Source organism: Bombina bombina, chromosome 4 (genome assembly GCF_027579735.1).
Source record: "Bombina bombina isolate aBomBom1 chromosome 4, aBomBom1.pri, whole genome shotgun sequence".
Classification (NCBI taxonomy): Eukaryota; Metazoa; Chordata; class Amphibia; order Anura; family Bombinatoridae; genus Bombina; species Bombina bombina.
The window spans coordinates 716098682-716112131 of record NC_069502.1 but is presented as its reverse complement, the minus strand read 5'-3'; positions in this window follow the sequence as shown (position 1 = coordinate 716112131).

Here is a 13450-nt window from a genome sequence, read left to right as displayed (position 1 = left end):
ATTTCTTATCATAAAATATATTACATTAAAAATAAAAATCATTGACATTTATAAAGTTGCATGATCTGTAAACATCTTTTTTTTTAAAGAAATATAGCAAATGCATGTTTGTGTTATTAGATGTTAAATATGTAATTATGTCTCAAATACTAATAGATCAGTATATATTTTAAAAGAGAACAGCTGGGTATTACATCTGCTGTTTGAGAATAATTTTATGAATATATATCTACTGCAATATTAGTTTTTTCTTTTTTAATCTGTACATATTCATATAGCCTGAACATAACGTTTGTTATTTAAATAAGAGATAAATTGCTGAATATACATTATTAATTGTTGTTTGCTGTTTGTATTATATTATCTTTACAACTCACCATTGTCATGTCCATTATTTATTTATATTTTTGTATATGGCTTTAAAAAAATAGCTCTGAAATTAGTTTGTTCATCCTGACTTTTGGGTTGTATTGTAAATCTTTTATTAACATTAGGTACCTTAAATCTTTAAAGGGACAGTCAAATCTCCAAATGATAATACAAGTACATTGAAAAAGTGTTAAAAATCGCATACTCTATTTAGACCATGACAGTTTAATTTTGTCCCTTCCTATCCCGTTAAGAATATGTTAGTTATTTTTTTATGATGTATGAGTTGAACATTGTTTTATTTGTTCTTAGCAAGGATGATACCAATTATCTCAATAATTTGTTCCATTTTAAAATGTATTTTATTATATAAAGTGGTACAGTTATGTCAATTTAAATCATATAAATTATCATTTGACATAGTTTGACATATTTCAAAAAGTTGTTAAGTATGTCAATACATTTTTTTATTAACAACATATAAAAAATAGGGGAAACCAAAAAAGTATAACAGTTAAAAAGACTAATACAATTATAAATATTAACAAATTGATTTGTATTATGCTAAGTGTAAGCTTAAGAATGATAGCTTAATTTTTTATTGAACATTGTGTGTGTCTTAATATAAATCTCCATTTTTTGTGCAAAGACTGTGTAAAAATTTCAGAATTAGATAGTATTTTTTTATAACCAATAGCTAAAATGATGTAAAATATTTGCATGAGAAGTAAGAATTGTTAAATGCAATGTTTGTAAAATACGAATATCAAAATACTTTCTAAAAATGCATACTTGAATGTTACTTGAACTTGATCATTATTTTACATTGTAATTTTGTTCAACCATAATTAAAGTAGCAATGTACAAAATGAAAACAATGATTGTTTATTTAATTTGTGTTTTTTTCACACCTGACAATAAATATCTATTGATGACGTTTGTCAATGGCACATATATAGTATTGTGCTACTTTAAATGTATCTTAAAAGTGTCTGATGACTTTGAGCAAGTCAGATGTATTTTTGTTTACAGTTGTTCTGAAGGTTTCCTATGTAATATTATCTCAGAAAAAGAAAAAAGAAAACTCTCTGGCACACACTTAAACACATAGGTAAATTGGCAAAAAGGGAGCAAAAAATAATAAAACAACTTTTACTTGCAGATATTAAAATACACAACATCCTACATGGGATAAATATAAAAAACACATACAGTTTAAAAACAAAATAGCACTGTCGGGGTATCTGGATTTAACACAGTACAATGTGTCTATTTAAAGCAATAATCAAAGCAGCTCTCAGTAAACAGCATCAAGCAAATTCCAACACTGTCAGAAGCCCATTAAATATGTCCACTGAGATAAAAAAAGATCCCTAGTAACCTACTTATGTGTTTAAGTGTGTACCAGAGAGTGTTTTTTTTTCTTTTTTCTTTCTCTGAGATACAATTGTATGTCTGGCACCCCCCGCACTCCATTGTGAAATATGCGTGTATGGGTAATATATGGTAGTCTAATTTTGATGACGAGATTAGTTCTATACCTATCTTTTGGATATATCCTGTGTAATATGCAGTATATAAATCCTAATCACATTTGCTCTTAAAGGGACATAAAAACTAGCAATGTGCACTTGGGCTTCAGATGAATGCAAATTCGTCCAAATTTTGCTGATTTGTCGAGTCATTTAATATAAGAACAGCTGAATACATTATTGGCCAAACGGATTAAAAATGAATGATTGCTTGATAAAATGTATTTGTTCATGTCAAGTTAGGCACCAAAAAAGTTGGGGAAATGGGAGAAAGAGTTATATTGTTTGGTTAATAAGCATCTTTGTTTGTAATGATGTACAGGGGGTCTTACCATTCATTTGTCCATCATCTCCTGTCTAATCCTGACTTAAAGGGACACTGTACCCAAAAATTTTCTTTCGTGATTCAGATTGAGCATGAAATTTTAAGCACATTTCTAATTTACTCCTATTATTAAATTTTCTTCATTCTCTTGGTATCTTTATTTGAAATGCAAGAATGTCCAGAGTACTGAAACCAAAAAAAAGCTTAGATGCGTTCTTTTTCAAATAATGATAGCAAGAGAACGAAGAAAAATTGATAATAGGAGTAAATTAGAAAGTTGCTTAAAATTGCATGCTCTTTCTGAATTACAAAAGAAAAAAATTGGGTTCAGTGTCACTTTAATATTACTAATGAATGATTTAAGGGACAGCCAGTCAGGCATTAAATGCTGGATTTTAGTCATAACATTGAAAAATAGGTTATTTTAATTGTTCGAATCATATAATGTAAGATTTTTGTTAATATTAATTGTTTATATTAGCTGTTCCCTTTGAAATAACAGTGACTAATCCAAATCCAATATGCCTGCATGGACTAAATTCAGTCAAACCAAACAGTTTAAAAAAATCAGAAACCAATCTTTTGGACACAATTTTTTTTTGCTCGTGCATATGTCTGATAAAAATAATATTTTTTTCTTTCATGATTTCGAGAGAACATAACTTCTTTTATCAAATTCACTTAATTTGTTTGTTCTCCTTAGGTAAGTTCAGATATCTGGAGCTCTATATGGCAGCAATTTTGCAAGAATACTTTTAACAATGCTATACATTTGCAAGTCCACTAGGTGGCAGCAGTCCATGCCGTCATGTGGTGCTCCAGATACATGAGGTGGGCTCTTGAACAACAACAAAAACAATGAGAACAAGGAAAATTTCATTATTAAAGAAAATTAGATTTTTTTTTTTTTAATTGAATGCTCTGTCTGAATCATGAGAAACAAATTGGAGTTTTTGGTCCCTTTAAAGTAATAACATTTTGAGTCATGTAGAAATAAGGTTGAGTTCCCTGAATGTATTTACATATTGATATTATGTTATTATTTTGTTATTTTTGTTTGGTTTATGTGTTTTATAACAGTATATCTTGACTTATCTTATCACTTTAGCTGTGTAAATAAACATATGAAAAATATTTTCTTTTTGTGATTAAATTCAAAGAGACATCATAGTTCAGGATCTACCAATATTATTGGTTTTGGATAACCATACATTAAATTTATAAACGTCTGTTTTTCTGGATGTAGCTTTAGATCTCCTGCGGTGTAGTTCGATAGTTAAGAAGCAGCTGTCTTCTTTATCCAAAATCCTTTAAGAAAATTTTGAAGAAATAAAAAGAAAGAAAAATCAATAGAAAATAGGTTATTTTCTGGAAAATCATTTAAAGGGACAGTCTACTCCAGAATTTTTTTATTAAAAAGATAGATAATCCCTTTATAACCCATTCCCCAGTTTTGCATAACCAACATGGGTATATTAATATACTTTATACCTCTGTGATTAACTTGTTTCTAAGCCTCTGCAGTCTATCACCTTATCTCAGTTCTTTTGACAGCCTTGCATTTTAGCCAATCAGTGCTGACTCCTAAGTAACTCCACGGGAGTGAGCACAATGGTATCTATATGGCACCCATGAACTAGCACTGTCTGGCTATGAAAAACTGTCAAAATGATGACAAAAGGGGTGGCCTTCAAGGTCTTAGAATTTAGTATACGAGCCAACCTAGGTTTAGCTTTCAACAAAGAATACCAAGAGAACAAAGCAAATGTGCTGATATAAATAAAATGGAAAGTTGTTTAAAATTGCTTACCCTATTTGATTCATGAAAGTTTAATTTTCACTAGACTGTCCCTTTAACCCCTTAATGACCGAGGACGTGCAGGGTACGTCCTCTAAAAAAAGGCAGTTAACGCCTGAGGACGTACCCTGCACGTCCTCAGTCTGGAAAGCAGCTAGAAGCGATCCTGCTCGCTTCCAGCTGCTTTCCGGTTATTGCAGTGATGCCTCGACATCGAGGCATCCTGCAATAACACTTTCTGGCCATCCGATGCAGAGAGAGCCACTCTGTGGCCCTCTCTGCACCGGACATCGATGGCCGGTATCGTTGGTGGGTGGGAGCCGACTTGGGAGGCGGGTGGGCGGCCATCGGTGAGATCTGGAAGGTGGAGGGGGGCGGGATCGGGGGCGGAGCCTTCGGGGGGCGCGCACGGGCGCGCGCGCGTGCACGGTGGGTGGCGGGCGGGCGCGTGCACGGGGCGGGAGCGGGTGGGAACCGCTACACTACAGAAAAAAAGTAAAGAGTAAAGTGTATTAAACAATGAAATAAACATTTTTAAAAGAAAGCATTTAAGCGATCTGGAAGGGGTGGGGGGTTGGTATTGGGGGGGGGGGGAAGCTACACTACAGAAAAAGGAAATTTTTTTAATAAAAAAAACATATTTTCACTAAAATGGGTACTGGCAGACAGCTGCCAGTACCCAAGATGGCGCACATTAAGTCAGAGGGGGAGGGTTAGAGAGCTGTTGGGTGGGGGATCAGTGAGGTTGGGGGCTAAGGGGGATCCTACACAGAAGCATATGTAAATATGCTAAAACAAAATGCACAAAAATGCACAAATTTTCCTTTTATTTTAGTACTGGCAGAGTTTCTGCCAGTACTTAAGATGGCGGGGACATTTGTGGGGTAGGGGAGGGAAGAGAGATGTTTGGGAGGGATCAGGGGGTCTGATGTTTCAGGTGGGAGGCTGATCTCTACACTAAAGCTAAAATTAACCCTGCAAGCTCCCTACAAGCTACCTAATTAACCCCTTCACTGCTAGCCATAATACACGTGTGATGCGCAGCGCCATTTAGCAGCATTCTAATTACCAAAAAGCAACGCCAAAGTCATATATGTCTGCTATTTCTGAACAAAGGGGATCCCAGAGAAGCATTTACAACCATTTGTGCCATAATTGCACAAGCTGTTTGTAAATGATTTCAGTGACAAACCTAAAATTGTGAAAAATGTAATGTTTTTTTTAATTTGATCGCATTTGGCGGTGAAATGGTGGCATGAAATATACCAAAATGGGCCTAGATCAATACTTGGGGTTGTCTACTACACTACACTAAAGCTAAAAATACCCCAAAAAGCTCCTTACATGCTCCCTAATTAACCCCTTCACTGCTGGGCATAATACACGTGTGGTGCGCAGTGGCATTTAGCGGCCTTCTAATTACCAAAAAGCAATGCCAAAGCCATATATGTCTGCTATTTCTGAACAAAGGGGATCCCAGAGAAGAATTTACAACCATTTATGCCATAATTGCACAAGCAGTTTGTAAATAATTTCAGTGAGAAACTGAAAGTTTGTGAAAAAATTTGTGAAAAAGTGAACAATTTTTTGTATTTGATCGCATTTGGCGGTGAAATGGTGGCATGAAATATACCAAAATGGGCCTAGATCAATACTTTGGGATGTCTTCTAAAAAAAAATATATATATGTCAATGGATATTCAGGGATTCCTGAAAGATATCAGTGTCCCAATGTAACTAGCGCTAATTTTGAAAAAAAAATGTTTTGAAAATAGCAAAGTGCTACTTGTATTTATGGCCCTATAAGTTACAAAAAAAGCAAAGAAGATGTAAACATTGGGTATTTCTAAACTCAGGACAAAATTTAGAAACTATTTAGCATGGGTGTTTTTTGGTGGTTGTAGATATGTAACAGATTTTGGGGTTCAAAGTTAGAAAAAGTGTGTTTTTTTCCATTTTTCCTCATATTTTATAATTTTTTTTATAGTAAATGATAAGATATGATGAAAATAATGGTATTTTTAGAAAGTCCATTTAATGGCGAGAAAAACGGTATATAATATGTGTGGGTACAGTAAATGAGTAAGAGGAAAATTTCAGCTAAACACAAACACTGCAGAAATGTAAAAATAGCCTTGGTCCCAAACGGACAGAAAATGGAAAAGTGCTCTGGTCACTAAGGGGTTAAGGCAAACATTTTTTTTAATTTATAATACATTTGTCCCAATATAATGTAAGACTTTTGTTAATATTAATTGTTTATGTTAGCTGTTCACATTTGAATAGTTTATAAATATTTTTTGGTCAAAACATTTTTTTTGCACATATCTTTCGGATACTCATATATCATATATTATACTGATTTGTGCAGGGCTGGATTAATCATTAATTTTACAGTTCTAAAGCTGCTGTGAAAACAATAAGGCTTATATCTAAATCATTCTATTGAAGTCACATTCACAAAATGGGAGGAAAGTCTCAGAAAAAAAGTCTGTCAGAAATGAACCTCCTGCTGGGAGGTTATTGCAACTCTAAAACCACCTGAATAAAGTAAAAATAAATGCACACGCTATTACCTTCTGTTTCACGTTAAAAAACTATTTATAAATACATGTAACTGCATTCTTTCTTAGGAACCAAAACAATATCTAATGAATTAAACAACTGATAGGGAGTATCAGAAGAGTCCAACCTCAGAATCACTTCAAAACCAAGTATCTGAAATGTCAGAGCAGAATAACTGATACAACATCTATAAACACAACAGCACTTACTATCACTTCACCCAGAAAACTGTTGCAATTACAAATTTTTAGGCATTCACGTGTTTATTTCTTTTGTTTGTATTGGTATGACACAAAAAAGTGGAGAAAGAAAGGCAAATCTGACACATTCCATGCAAAACTCCAAAAATGGACTGGACAAAATTATTGACACCTTCTCAAAATTGTAAGAAATAATTTAATTCCAAGTTTGTGATGCTCCTGTAATTTGTAATTAAACTCACCTGTATCAATTAACAGGTGCTGACAATATAGAAATCACACCAGCAACCAGTTAAAATGGTGACAAATTGATTCAACCTTTCTGTTGTGTGTCTCTGTGTGCCACACTGAGCACGGAGAAGAGAAATAGCAGCATAGAATTGTCTGAGGATTTGAGAATAAAAATTGTGGGAAAGCATGGACAATCTCAATGTTACAAGTCCATCTCCAGAGATCTTAATGTTACTGTGTCCACTGTGAGCAACATTGTCAAGAAGTTTACAGCCCATGGCACTGTAGCTAATCTCCCTGGACGTGGACGAAAGAGAAAAATTGATCAAAGATTGCAATGATGGATTGTTCGAATCGTGGATAAAGAACCTTGATCAACTTCCAGACAAATTCAGGCTGACCTTCAGCTTGCACTATACGTCGCCATCTGAATGAAAAGGGACGCTATGGTAGGAGACCCAGGAGGACCCCACTGCTGACACAGAAACATAAAAAAGCCAAATTGGACTTTGCCATAACTTACCTGAGGAAGCCAAAATCCTTTTGGGAGAATGTGCTGTGGACAGAGGGAACAAAATTATGGCTTTTTAGTAAAGCCCATCATTCAACTGTTTTCATAAAAAGAAATTAGGCTTTTAAAGAAAAGAATACAGTCCCTACAGTCAAACATGATAGAGGTTCACTGATGTTTTGGGGTTGCTTTACTGCTTCAGGAACTGGATGTCTTGACTGAAATCTAAAGACTACCAAAGAATTCTGTGGTGCAATGTAGGGCCCCGTGTCAGAAAGTTGGGTGTCCGTCAGAGATCTTGGGTGTTACAGCAAGACAATGACCCAAAGCAGTAGCACACATCAAAAAGCACCCAGAAATGGTTTAAGACAAAGTGCTGGAGAGTACTGAACTGGGCAGCAATGAGTCCAGATCTCAATCCCATAGAGCACCTGTGGAGAGATCTCAAAACAGCAGTTAGGAAAAGGAACCCTTCCAATCTGAGAGACCTGGAGCAGTTGGCGAAAGAAGAGTGGTTCGAAATTCTAGTACAGAGGTGTAAGAAACTCATTGATGGTTACATGAAGCAATTGATTTCGGTTATTTTTTCCAAGGGCTGTGCTACCAAATATTAAATTGAGGGTGCCAATAATTTTGTCCAGTCCATTTTTGAAGTTTTGCGTGGAATGTGTCAGATTTGGCTTTTTTTTCTCCACTTAAATAAAAAAACATGAGAATGCCTAAACATTTGTAACTGCAACCATTTTCTGGGCGAAGTGGTGCATTATCTGACAGAAATGAAGGGGTGCCAATATTTTTGGCCATGACTGTATATATGCAACAATGGGACGTTCTCACTCTCTCTGGAATTATACCCTTAAATTATACAAATTAGGTTTCCTACAAACTAATGAATTAAAGGGACACTGAACCCATTTTTTTCTTTCATGATTCAGATAGAGCATGCAATTTTAAGAATTTTCTTCGTTCTCTTGCTATCTTTATTTGAAAAAGAAGGCATCTAAGCCAATTTTTGGTTCAGAGGGGCTGTACAGCACTTGTTTATTGGTGAGTGAATGTATCCACCAGTCAGCATGAACAACCCAGGTTGTTCACAAAAAATGGGCCGGCATCTAAACTTACATTCTTGCTTTTCAAATAAAGATACCAAGAGAATGAAGAAAATTTGATAATAGGAGTAAATTAGAAAGTTGCTTAAAATTGCATGCTCTATCTGAATCTCAAATGAAAAAAATTTGGTTTCAGTGACCCTTTAATGTTTCTATAGGAATAAAGACATATTGCTTCATATTTATTTTATTCTAAAGTATTTTGAACTTTGTAACAACTTGATTTTGGGGACATTCTAAAACATTTAATGTGAAAATGGCTTAATGTAGCTTAATGAGTAAAAAAGTGGCCAAATGTTAATCAATTACTGCATAATTTTGCACAACCCAAGATTTCCAATATCCAAGCCTATCCTAGAAGTTTCATGGATTTTGGTTTCCCACAAGGCAAATGAGTGACATTAAGCTTCTTTTTTTGGGGAGCTTAACGTACAAAATTTAACTTAGATGTTAACCAATTTCCCCCAAACTTACCACAATACATTAATTTATCTATTCAAACGTATTATGAAAATTTCAGGACATTTAATAAAACATACCAAAAGTTATTCACATTTAACAGTTTTTTTTACAATCCTAAAACATTTAGGGGCTGATTTATCATAGTGCGAGCAGACATAACCCACTGTAGCGGATCATGTTCGCCGCACATCGATAAATGTGGACAGCATAAGCTGTCGGCATTTATCATTGCATAAGCATTTCTCGTGAAATGCTTGTGCAATGCCGCCCCCTGCAGATTTGCGGCCAATCGGCCTCTAGCAGGTGGTGTCAATCAACCCAATCATATCCGATTGGGCTGATTGCTGTCCGCCGCTTCAGAGGTGGCAGACGAGTTAAGGAGCAGCGGTCTTAAAGGGACATGACACCCACATTTTTTCTTTCATGATTTAGAAAGAGAATGCATTTTTAAACATCTTTCTAATTTACTTCTATTATCTAATTTGTGTTATTCTCTTGATATTCTTTGCTGAAAAGCATATCTAGATATGCTCAGTAGCTGCTGATTGGTTGCTGCACATAGAAGCCTCATGTGATTGGCTCACCCATGTGCATTGCTTTTTCTTAAAATAAGGATATCTAAAAAATGAAGCAAAATAAATAATAGAAGTAAATTGTAATGTTGTTTAAATTTGTATGTTCTATCTGAATCATGAAAGAAAGATTTTGGGTTTAGTGGCCCTTTAAGACCCCTGCTTCTTAACTCCTGTTTCCAGCGAGCCTGACGGCTTGTGCGGAAATGGTAGCATTGACGGGTTGATAAATCGACCCCAAAATGTGAGAAGCTTAATTTAAAAAAAGATAAATGTACCAAAATGTGCCTAAACATCAATCAATTGCCTTGAAACCATGCACAACCTCAGTTTGTCACTATCCAAGCCTATCCTAGAAGTTTCATGGATTTTGATTTCCCACAAGGCAAATGAGTGACATTAAGCTTCTTTTTTTGGGAGGAAGACTTTATCTATACAAACATACCTGGAAAATGTGAAGATGTTTGATAAAACATACAGAAAGTTATTCACATTTTTTTTTACAATCCCAAAACTTTTAAGGTTAATGGCTTAATATAAAAACTAGGTAGGCTAATATTTCTTCAAAAGCCAATATATTTTATAGGTAGCTTTGTCTAGCTGGAGTCCTCTGCTTTGGAAGGTTAGAGGCAAAAAAAAATCATATTTGAATTTATTTTTCCTTATTAAGCCACTGGATCCTCAAAAAAACAATTAATTTGCAATGTCTGGCGTTGTTTAGTTACATTATGGTACATTAAGCTGTTCACTTTAAGGGCTCCATTTATTAAGCAGCGGATGCTCGCCTGAAACGGAAGATAAGAGCAGCGGTCATAAGTGGATGATTGACAGCCCCTGCTAGCGGCCGATTGTCCGCCAATGAGCAGGGGTAGCATTGCACAAGACTTTCACAATAAATGCTTGTGCAATGTTAAATGCTGTCAGAGTATTGCGTATCATGTCCGCTCGACTAATAACTCAGAGCAGGCGGACAGGTTATGGAGCAGCGGTCTTTAGACCGCTGTTTCATAACTTGTGTTTCTGGCGAGCCTTCAGGCATGGGGCATCAAGCTCTATATGGAGCTTGATAAATAGGCCCCTAAATGTTTTAGGATTGTAAAAAAATAGTTAAATGTGAATAACTTTTCGTATGTTTTACCAAATATCCTTACATTTTCAGAATATGTTTAAATAGATAGATTATTGCATTGTGGGAAGTTTGGGGGAAATTGGTTAAAATCTAAGTTCTTTTTTGTACGTTAAGCCACATTAATCTCCCCAAAAAACAAGCTGAAAGGGACAGTCTACACAAGAATGTTTATTGTTTAAAAAGATAGCTAATGCCTTTATTACCCATTCCCCAGTTTTACATAAAAAACACAGTTATATTAATATATGTTTTACCTATGTGATTACACTTACCTCAGTGCTTTTGACAGACATACAGTTTAACCAATCAGTGCAGACTCCTAAATAACTCCACGGGAGTGAGCACAATGTTAGCTATATGACACACATGAACTAGTACTGTCTAACTGTGAAAAACTTTCAAAATGTTCTGAGATAAGAGGCGGTTTTCAACGGTTTTAGAAATCAGTTTGAGCCTACCTAGGTTTAGCTTTTGAACAATACTACCAAGGGAACAAAGCAAATTAGATAAAAGTCAAATGGAAAGTTGTTTAAAATTGCATGCCCTATCTGAATCATGAACGTTCAATTTTGACTAGACTGTCCCTTTAATGTCACTCATTTGCCTTGTGGGAAACCAAAATCCATAAAACTTCTAGGACAGGCTTGGACAGTAAAAACCTGAGGTTGTGCCAAGTTTCAAGAGAATTGATTGATGTTTGGGCACATTTTGTTACATTAAGCTCTTTTTACATTAAAGGGACATGAAACCCAAAAAAAATATTTTGTGATTCAGATAAAGAATACAATTTTAAACAACTTTCTAATTTACTTCTGTTATCTAATCTGTTTTAATCTCTTGGTATCATTTTTTGAAGGAGCAGCAATGCACTGCTGGTTTCTAACTGAACACATGGGTGAGCCAATGACAATCAGTTTATATATGCAGCAACCAATCAACAGCTAGAACCTAGGTTCTCTGCTGCACATGAACTTGCCTAGATAAACATTTCAGCAAAGGATAACAAGAGAAAGAAGCAAATTAAATAATAGAAGTAAATTGGAAAGTTGTTTGAAATTGTATTCTCTATCTGAATCATGAAAGAAATTTTTTGGGTTTCATGTCCCTTTAAGCTGCTAACATTAAATGTTTTAGGGTTGTAAAAAAATTGTTAAATCTGAATAACTTTTGGTATGTTTTACCAAATGTCCTTACATTTTCAGAATATGTTTGAATAGATATATTATTGTATTGTGGGAAGTTTGGGGGAAATTGGTTAAAATCTAAATTCTTTTTTGTACGTTAAGCCACATTAATCTCCCCAAAAAACAAGCTTAATGTCACTCATTTGCCTTGTGGAAAACCAAAATCCATGAAACTTCTAGGACAGACTTGGAAAGTGAAAAACTGAGTTTGTGCCACGTTTCAAGGCAATTGATAGATGTTTAGGCAAATTTTGGTACATTAAGTTTTTTTTTACGTTAAGCCATTCACATGAAATGTTTTAGGATCATAAAAAAATAGTTGAATGTGAATAACTTTTGGTATGTTTTATCAAATGTCCTGCAATTTTCATAATATGTTTGAATAGATAGATTAATGTATTGTGGTAAGTTTGGGGGACATTGGTTAACATCTCAGTTCAATTTTGTACGTTAAGCCACATTAAGATCCCCAAAAAAGAAGCTTAATTTCACTCATTTGCCTTGTGGGACACTAAAATCTATGAAACTTCTAGGATAGGCTTGGATAGTGGAAATCTTGGGTTGTGCAAAATTATGCAGCAATTGATTAACATTTGGCCACTTTTTTACTCATTAAGCTACATTAAGCCATTTTCACATTAAATGTTATAGGATGTCCCTTGATTTTGATATCAATAAAGTTTGTTGCAGTGCTAATCTGCCTTCCTTTCTGTTGCTTTTTTATTTGGGATTTTTGGAAAATAGTGCACCATTTACACATAGCAACATACATACAAATACAAATTATACCACTAACACCAGCTTATGTTATTGTTGTTATGTAATATCTACTTGTTCTCTACTTTATTAAAGGGACATGAAACCCAAAATTGTTCTTTTATGATTCAGATAGAACATTTTTAAACAACTTCCAGTTTACTTCTGTTTTCAATTTTGCTTCATTCTCCTGGTATCTTTTATTGAGCAGCAATACACTACTGGCAGCTAGCTGAACACAGAATTATACCGACAGAAATAAGCAAATAAGATAAATTGGAAAGTTATTTAAAATTATGCTCTATCTAAATCATGAAGGAAATGTTTTGGGTTTCATGTGCACAAAAATAAATGGAAAAAGTGGAAGAGGGAATATAGCCAGGGTATATGACCAATATGAACAACGATATAAACACAGAAGCATACATTTTGATGGCAGATAAGAACCTTAAGACCCATAAAGTTTGCACATATTGTTATCTGAAGCACAGGTTTAACAAATTCTGATGATAGCCTTATGCATATCCCAAACATACTTGAATTCTCTAACTGTTTTTGTCCCTACTATTATATTGTATAATATAATTATATTGGAACAATATTCCATAAATCAATCACCATTCCTGTAAATAGGTGATAATTCCAGTCACTAATGGGAGTCATACCCTCCACCTTGGGTTCATAACTTCTTTGACTAGTATTACGCT